Source organism: Suricata suricatta, chromosome 3, assembly GCF_006229205.1.
Source record: "Suricata suricatta isolate VVHF042 chromosome 3, meerkat_22Aug2017_6uvM2_HiC, whole genome shotgun sequence".
In the NCBI taxonomy this organism is placed as follows: Eukaryota; Metazoa; Chordata; class Mammalia; order Carnivora; family Herpestidae; genus Suricata; species Suricata suricatta.
The window spans coordinates 128,337,176-128,343,740 of record NC_043702.1 but is presented as its reverse complement, the minus strand read 5'-3'; the positions used below and the strand labels follow the sequence as shown (position 1 = coordinate 128,343,740).

The following is a 6,565-nucleotide window of genomic DNA, read 5'->3' as shown; positions in this document are numbered from 1 at the left end:
GCATACAACATGATACCATGCAACCATTAAAAATAATGGCACAGAAAAACTATCTTTGAAAGCCATATAGGTATTCCTGAAGCATACAAAAGCTATTTTTCCCTTGTTTTAGTTTTAAATTTTTTCTTTTTTTTTTTAAGTTTATTTACTTTGAGAGAGAAAGAAAAAGCACACACATGGGAGGCACAGTGAGGGGGGGAAGGGAGGGAGAGGGAGAGAGGGAAAGAGAGAGGGAAAGAGAGAGAGAGAGAGAAAATAAGAGTATCTCAAGCAGGCTCCACACTGTCAGTGCAGAGCCTGATGTGGGGCTTGAACTTACAAACCATGAGATCATGACCTGAGTTTAAATCAAGAGTCGGACACTTAATCAAATGAGCCATCCAGGCACCCCTCTATTTATTTATTTTTAATTGAAATATAACTGACAAATATACAAAAGCTTTTTATGTATCAGATTTAAAAATTTCTGATTTCATTTTACTTTTCTATTGATATATAAAATATTAAAGTGTACAGTTATGTGCAGTAACCACCCATCACGTGAGCAGAGAGAGCACACCCAGCCTCCAGAGGCCTTGCCCCTCTAGTCCCAGCCCCGTAACTCTGCTCTGACTTCTATCAACACAGCTGAGTTTAACCTTTTCCTGAAACTCAGAATAAAAGAATCATCCAGTATATATACCATGTCTGCTCAACATTGCTTGTGATATTTACCCATACTTCCTGGAAAGAGCAGTAGAGTTCCTTCTTTTTCACTGATGTGTAGCACTACTTTCGCGGAAAGCATAATACACATTATGTATACATTTTTTTCTGGATTGTGCCCTGCTGGGATTTGTTATGAAAAAAAGCTGTTATGTTTTTTCAGGTTTTATAACTTATTTTTTTATTTGCACTGACTCTTTAGTTTTAGCTATTTCTATTAATAAAATAAAAATACAACAAAGAAAAATATAACCACCAGAAAAATATAACAACCAGAAAAATATAACAAAGAAAAAAATACAACTACCATTTTCATTTTAAGATTTAGGTTTTACATAGCTGAGATTATGTTACACATGCTGTTTTTTCTAAACCAGTCCCTTTCCCTTTCAGTTTTTTCCCCGCTCTCCTCCTTAACCTTAGTCCAACTAGTAAGAAATGTTTACATCCAGTGTGAAACATTTTCCCACCCTTACAAGACCAGTTAAACACATACACAAGGTTTTTGTGGTAGCAATGTCCTCACATTACTATTATTTTTGTCATGTCTTATTTTTAACAGCTTTATTGAGATACAATTCGCCTATTTAAAGTGTGCAATTCAGGAGATTAAGAGTGCACTTATTATGATGACCACTGAGTAGTATACAAAATTGCTCAATCACTATACTGAATACCTGAAATTAATATAACATGATATTAATTATCCTGGAATTAAAACTTTAAAAAAGAAAATGAAAATAAAGTTCATAATTCAGTGGTACGTACAACTATCACCACAGTCAATCTGAGAACATTTTCATCATCTCAGAAAGAGACTCAATGCCCTTTAGTTCCCACTGCCCCACTCCTCTCCCCGCTCTACGCACCACTAACCTCCTGTCCCTACAGATTTTCTCTGTTCTGGACATTTTGCCTGAATGGAGTCATATAACACGTGCCATTTTCTGACTGCTTCTTTCACCTAGCTTCATATTTTCAAGGTTCTCTGATATGGTAGCACTCCTTTTAATGACTGAATACTACTCCACTGTATGGATACACTACATGCTGTTTATTCATTCGTTTGTGTATAGACATTTGGGTTGTTTCTACCTACTGCCTATAATGAATAATGCTGCTATAAACATTTATGTACAATTCTGCAGGGACATGTTATCATTCCTCTTGGTAATTCTACGTTAAATAATCTGAAGAACTCCCATAATGTCATCCAAAGTAGCTATATCAATTTACATTCCTATCAGTGTATGAGGAATCCAATATATATATATACACATATACACACACATATATACATATACAAATATTATATACATAATTGTATATAATATATATTTAATATATAATTAAAATTTGCTAAGAATATAGAACTTCAATGTTCTAACACACAAAAAAAAGTAAGTATGTGAGGTGATGGGTGTGTTAACTAATTCAAGGGGGAAATCTTTTCACAACACATCACAACATTATAAATGTTCCTTACTTATTGTTTCAGAGTCTGTATAATTTAGTCATATTACATATTAGCTGGTTAAAATATAAATTCATATAAAAGCAAATTTTTTATCTTTTTGTTTATTGTTGTATCCCTAGCACCAAGAACTATTCCTAGTACAAAGAAAATGCTCCGTGACTTTTAAGTGAATAAATGAATGAATGATTTCTAAATCAAAATCAGTACTTAGGAAAAACTTTATAGTACTATAGGCTAAGTTTGTATGTATAAACATATATATACATACATATAAGTACATATTACTTATGCATGAAAATATTTATGATTAGATTAATAACTAGCTAATTTAAAAATACCTATAGTAAGATATCACACTTAATTATGAGATTTTAGAGGTATTCCTATTAAAGTCAGAAACATGACATGCAAGTGAGCCCTTAATGCTGTTGTCTGGAAAAACACTGTCCTTCCCTATTCTTTCTGTTCACTTTTTGATAGATGACTATATCATATATTTTTCTCTCCTTTCAAACCTCCCAATACACTTTGGTATTCTTCTTGACGTTAGCTAACAACCTCACTTCCCATACACTAAGGTAAACAGGAAACCTTAGGTGAAAACTCCACGCCACCATCATCATGTCTCTATCCGAACACAGCTGACCTCTGAACATCACAAGGTTAACGGCATGGGTCCACTCACACATGGATGGTTCTCAGTAAGTACAGTCCAGGACTATACATGTATTTCCTCTTCCTACAATTTTCTTAGTAACATTTTCTTTCTTGAAGCCTCCTTTATTGTAAGAATACAGTATACAATTCATACAAAATACAAAATATGTATTAATCAGCTGTTTATATTTTCGGTAAGGCTTCCTGTCAACAATAAGCTATTAGTGGTTATGTTTTGGGGAGATCAAAAGTTCTATGTGGACTTTTGCACAGAAGTTGGCGCTCCTAACCCTGTGTTGTTTAAGGGTCAACTGTATTCCATCTTCTTTCCTGCTTCTATAAACCCACCCTACTCCCACTAAGGCAAAGGCTAATCCTCCCTCTACAAAAGTAAAGCTAGGAGTACAGAGACTGTTTGGCCCACAAAGCCTAAAATATTTACTACCTAGACCTTTAGAGAAAAACTTTGTTGACTCATGTACTAGACTATCTCTCCTCTCAACTAATACGGGTGCTGCTGGTTGAAAGGGCCCACTAGGTTCCATGCACATAAAGTAAGATGCAAACAAGACACATACAACATCAGGGACGTGTCAGATATACTGATGACGTAAAAAAAATCTTAACAGGGAGAGGTCACATATAAAGGATGAAGACTGGGGCACCTGGGTGGCTCCATCGGTTAAGCGCCTGGCTTCAGCTCAGGTCATGATCTCATAGTTCATGGGTTCGAGCCCCGCATCAGGCTCTGTGCTGACAGCTCAGAGCCTGGAGCCTGCTTCAGATTCTGTATCTTCCTCTCTCTCTGACCCTTCCTGCTCACACTGTTTCTGTCTCTCAAAAGTAAATTAAAAAAAAAAAAAAACATTAAAAAAAAAAGATGAAGACTAACTGGCATTAACACTTTGGAACAACCACTTGAAACTAAAAAATTATAGCGCAATCCCTTAAATCTTGAGGGAAAATTATTTTACTTTGGAATTCTATACCCAGATCAGCCAAACTATTAACCAGGTATCAGTGGGAAAGAAAGTTATTTTCAGCAATACATACATTTCAAAAATGTCACCTCATCATACACTCTTTCTTGAAAGTTATGGAGGAATGCATTCCACCAAAACAGAGGTATAAAAGGAGAAAGAAGAAGGCATGGAGACACAGAGCACAGGCTCTGACAGAAGGAAAAGGCAAAGAGAACTCTCAGATTCATGAAGGGAAATCGCAGGCTAAAGCTATACGGCGGGAGTGGCAAGCCACAGTACAGATTTGAGCAAAAGCACAAAAAGACCCAGGGGGTTCCCAATTTTTTAAAAAAACTGAACAATCTGATGAGTTTAAATATACTGAGACAGCTTTAAAAGAAAAAATTAGAGACAATTTTTTTGGAAATTAAGCAAAATTCCAAAAATAAAAATTTTAACTCCAAGAAGTATAATCTTAGTATGCTGCAAAATTCAACAGTGAACATATTTACAAAGTCATAATAATGTGAACAATGAACACTGATTTAACCAAAAGCATGATACACTGGGAGATAAAGGAGAGGATTTTCAAGGAGACCTAAGAATCCGAAAGCACAGACTCACCTTCCACAGTAGCAAGCCAGGAGATGTCTAAAATTGAAAGACAAGTAATATTTTAAAATAAGGGAGTAAATATCAGAAGAAACAGCTACAAGTCTGGAAAATGGTTACTCTAAGAGCAGAATACAGGAGGGAAAGTTATACCAAGACAGGGGACGGTGTTTTTCATTCTAAGTCCTGTCGTACAATTTTCTTTTTAACTGCATAGTTGTATTATTTAAAGTCAACAACTGTTTGTTTTAAAACAAAACTAATGGTTTTTGTGTCTGTTGATGTCAATTAATTCACTCACCCCACAAATAACACCTAGGCATTAACTATGTGCCAGGTACTTTTCTAGGTGCTAAGAATACAACAGTGAAGAAAACTAAGTCCTTGCCCTATGAAGCTTACGTCCAGAAGGAGGAAAATAATAAACAAATTCATGTGTGGTTTAATGTCAGATAAATTAATGTTGTAAAGAAAAATAAAGGTAAGGGTACAGTGCGATAAGGATCCTATTTAAACAGGGTTTTCAGAAAAGGGCTTCTTCCAAGAATCAGCAAAAAGGAAATCGACCTAAAAGTGAAAATGCGTTTTGAGAAAATGTCATAAAGGTAAAATAACAGAAAGGTATCACTTAAGTTCAAAGTGAAAACTTCATTTTAAGCCTCTCATACTCCAGAGCAACGTACCATTCAAGAGCCTGTACCATTCAAGAGTTCTCAGTAGTGACACATAAATCACTAGGGAACCTCAACCTAAGTCATGAACACAGCTATTTATACTCTTCCTAGGTCCATAACTAGCCTTTACTTATTAAAGTTTCTAGGTAGGGGCCTCTGGATGGTTCAGTTAAGCATCTGAGTCGGTTTTGGCTCTGGTCGAAATCTCTCGATTCCTGGGTTGGAGCCCCAAGTCTGGATCTGTGCTGACAGCATGGAGCCTGCTTGGGATTCTTTTTCTCCCCTTCTCTGCACCTCCCCCACTCCATTCTCATTTTCTCTAAACAAATAAATAGACAAATAAACATTTAAAAAATAAAGTTACTGTGTGTATTCATATTCGTTTTTTCTTTCCATAGAACACGTAGATGTTTATATTTTAACTATGTAGTAAAACATTTTCCTAAACCAAAAGCTCAACACATTAATCAAGTAAGAGCCAAAAAAAGAAAAAAGAAAGATTCCACATTACTTGCAAGTTACCGAAATTTATCACACCCAATCTTCATTCTCTCACTAAAGAGGAACTCTAAACCAATGGGAATAAGACACATTTAAAGAAACAATTTATAGGGTAATGCAATACATTAACTTTCCTCTCCAAGGAACCTCTCTCAGGCTGAGTGAGGTAGAATTTCAACTTTTTTGAATTATTTTTCACTGACAACTGAGTAACTGAAAAAATATAGATTTCAGATTAAAGGGATAATTTTATTCTAAATATAGTTGTTATAAAAACCTAATATTCAAAAGATAGGATTGATTTTAATACATCTTATTCTCAAGACATTTATGCCATTAAAAGTATATGAAAACTGTGTCTTTTTTATATAGCAAAAAAAGCAATACTTTTAGATTTTAAATAGGTTTTAAAGTTTAACTCATGAAAAGAAAGCAAATTCAACTAATTACATTTAAATTAAGAGTAGGGTTTCCAATTTAAAAGTTATTTAGAAATTTCTGGAAAAGTAAACCAGTAACCATATTGTACACTGACCTGTAACACTAGATGATAATGCTTTCCCCAAGCTCTGCCCTCTGGAGATGGAGCGCTGGACTATAGCAACAGCTACAACTTAGGACTGGTGACTGCTTGCTTACTACTGATGTGCTTCCTCATCTACAATGGAAACAGGGGCGCCTGGGTGGCTGTGTCAGCTCAACCCCAGACTTTGGCTCAGGTCATGATCTCATAGTTGTGAGATCAAGCCCAGCTTCGGGCATCAAGCTTATTTAAGATTCTCTCTCCTTCTTCTGTCCCTCCCCAGCTCATGCTCTCTCTTTCTAAGAAAAATAAATAAATAAAAGGGAGATAATAACACCTACATAGGGTCAAAGTTAATTACTGGCAGTCCAGTCAACGAGAAATATTCATATATTTAAGTATCAATAACACACACATAAAAGCTTTGTTACCTGTTAAGAGAACTATACCAACA

General features: G+C 35.3%; 1 protein-coding gene across 3 annotated transcripts in view; it reads right to left on the bottom strand.

Moving 5' to 3' along the window:
• RALGPS2 (Ral GEF with PH domain and SH3 binding motif 2) overlaps positions 1–6,255 on the bottom strand; it is a 170,058-nt gene extending 163,803 nt beyond the window's left edge. For 2 of the 3 annotated variants that reach the window (XM_029935139.1, XM_029935140.1), the window contains exon 1: positions 4,426–4,448. The gene's annotated coding sequence lies outside the window, so the exon portion shown is untranslated. Of the gene's footprint in view, positions 1–4,425; positions 4,453–6,123 lie in introns of those variants that run through there. The other variant, XM_029935138.1, reaches the window with a different exon arrangement.
• Positions 6,256–6,565: the final 310 nt, after the last annotated feature.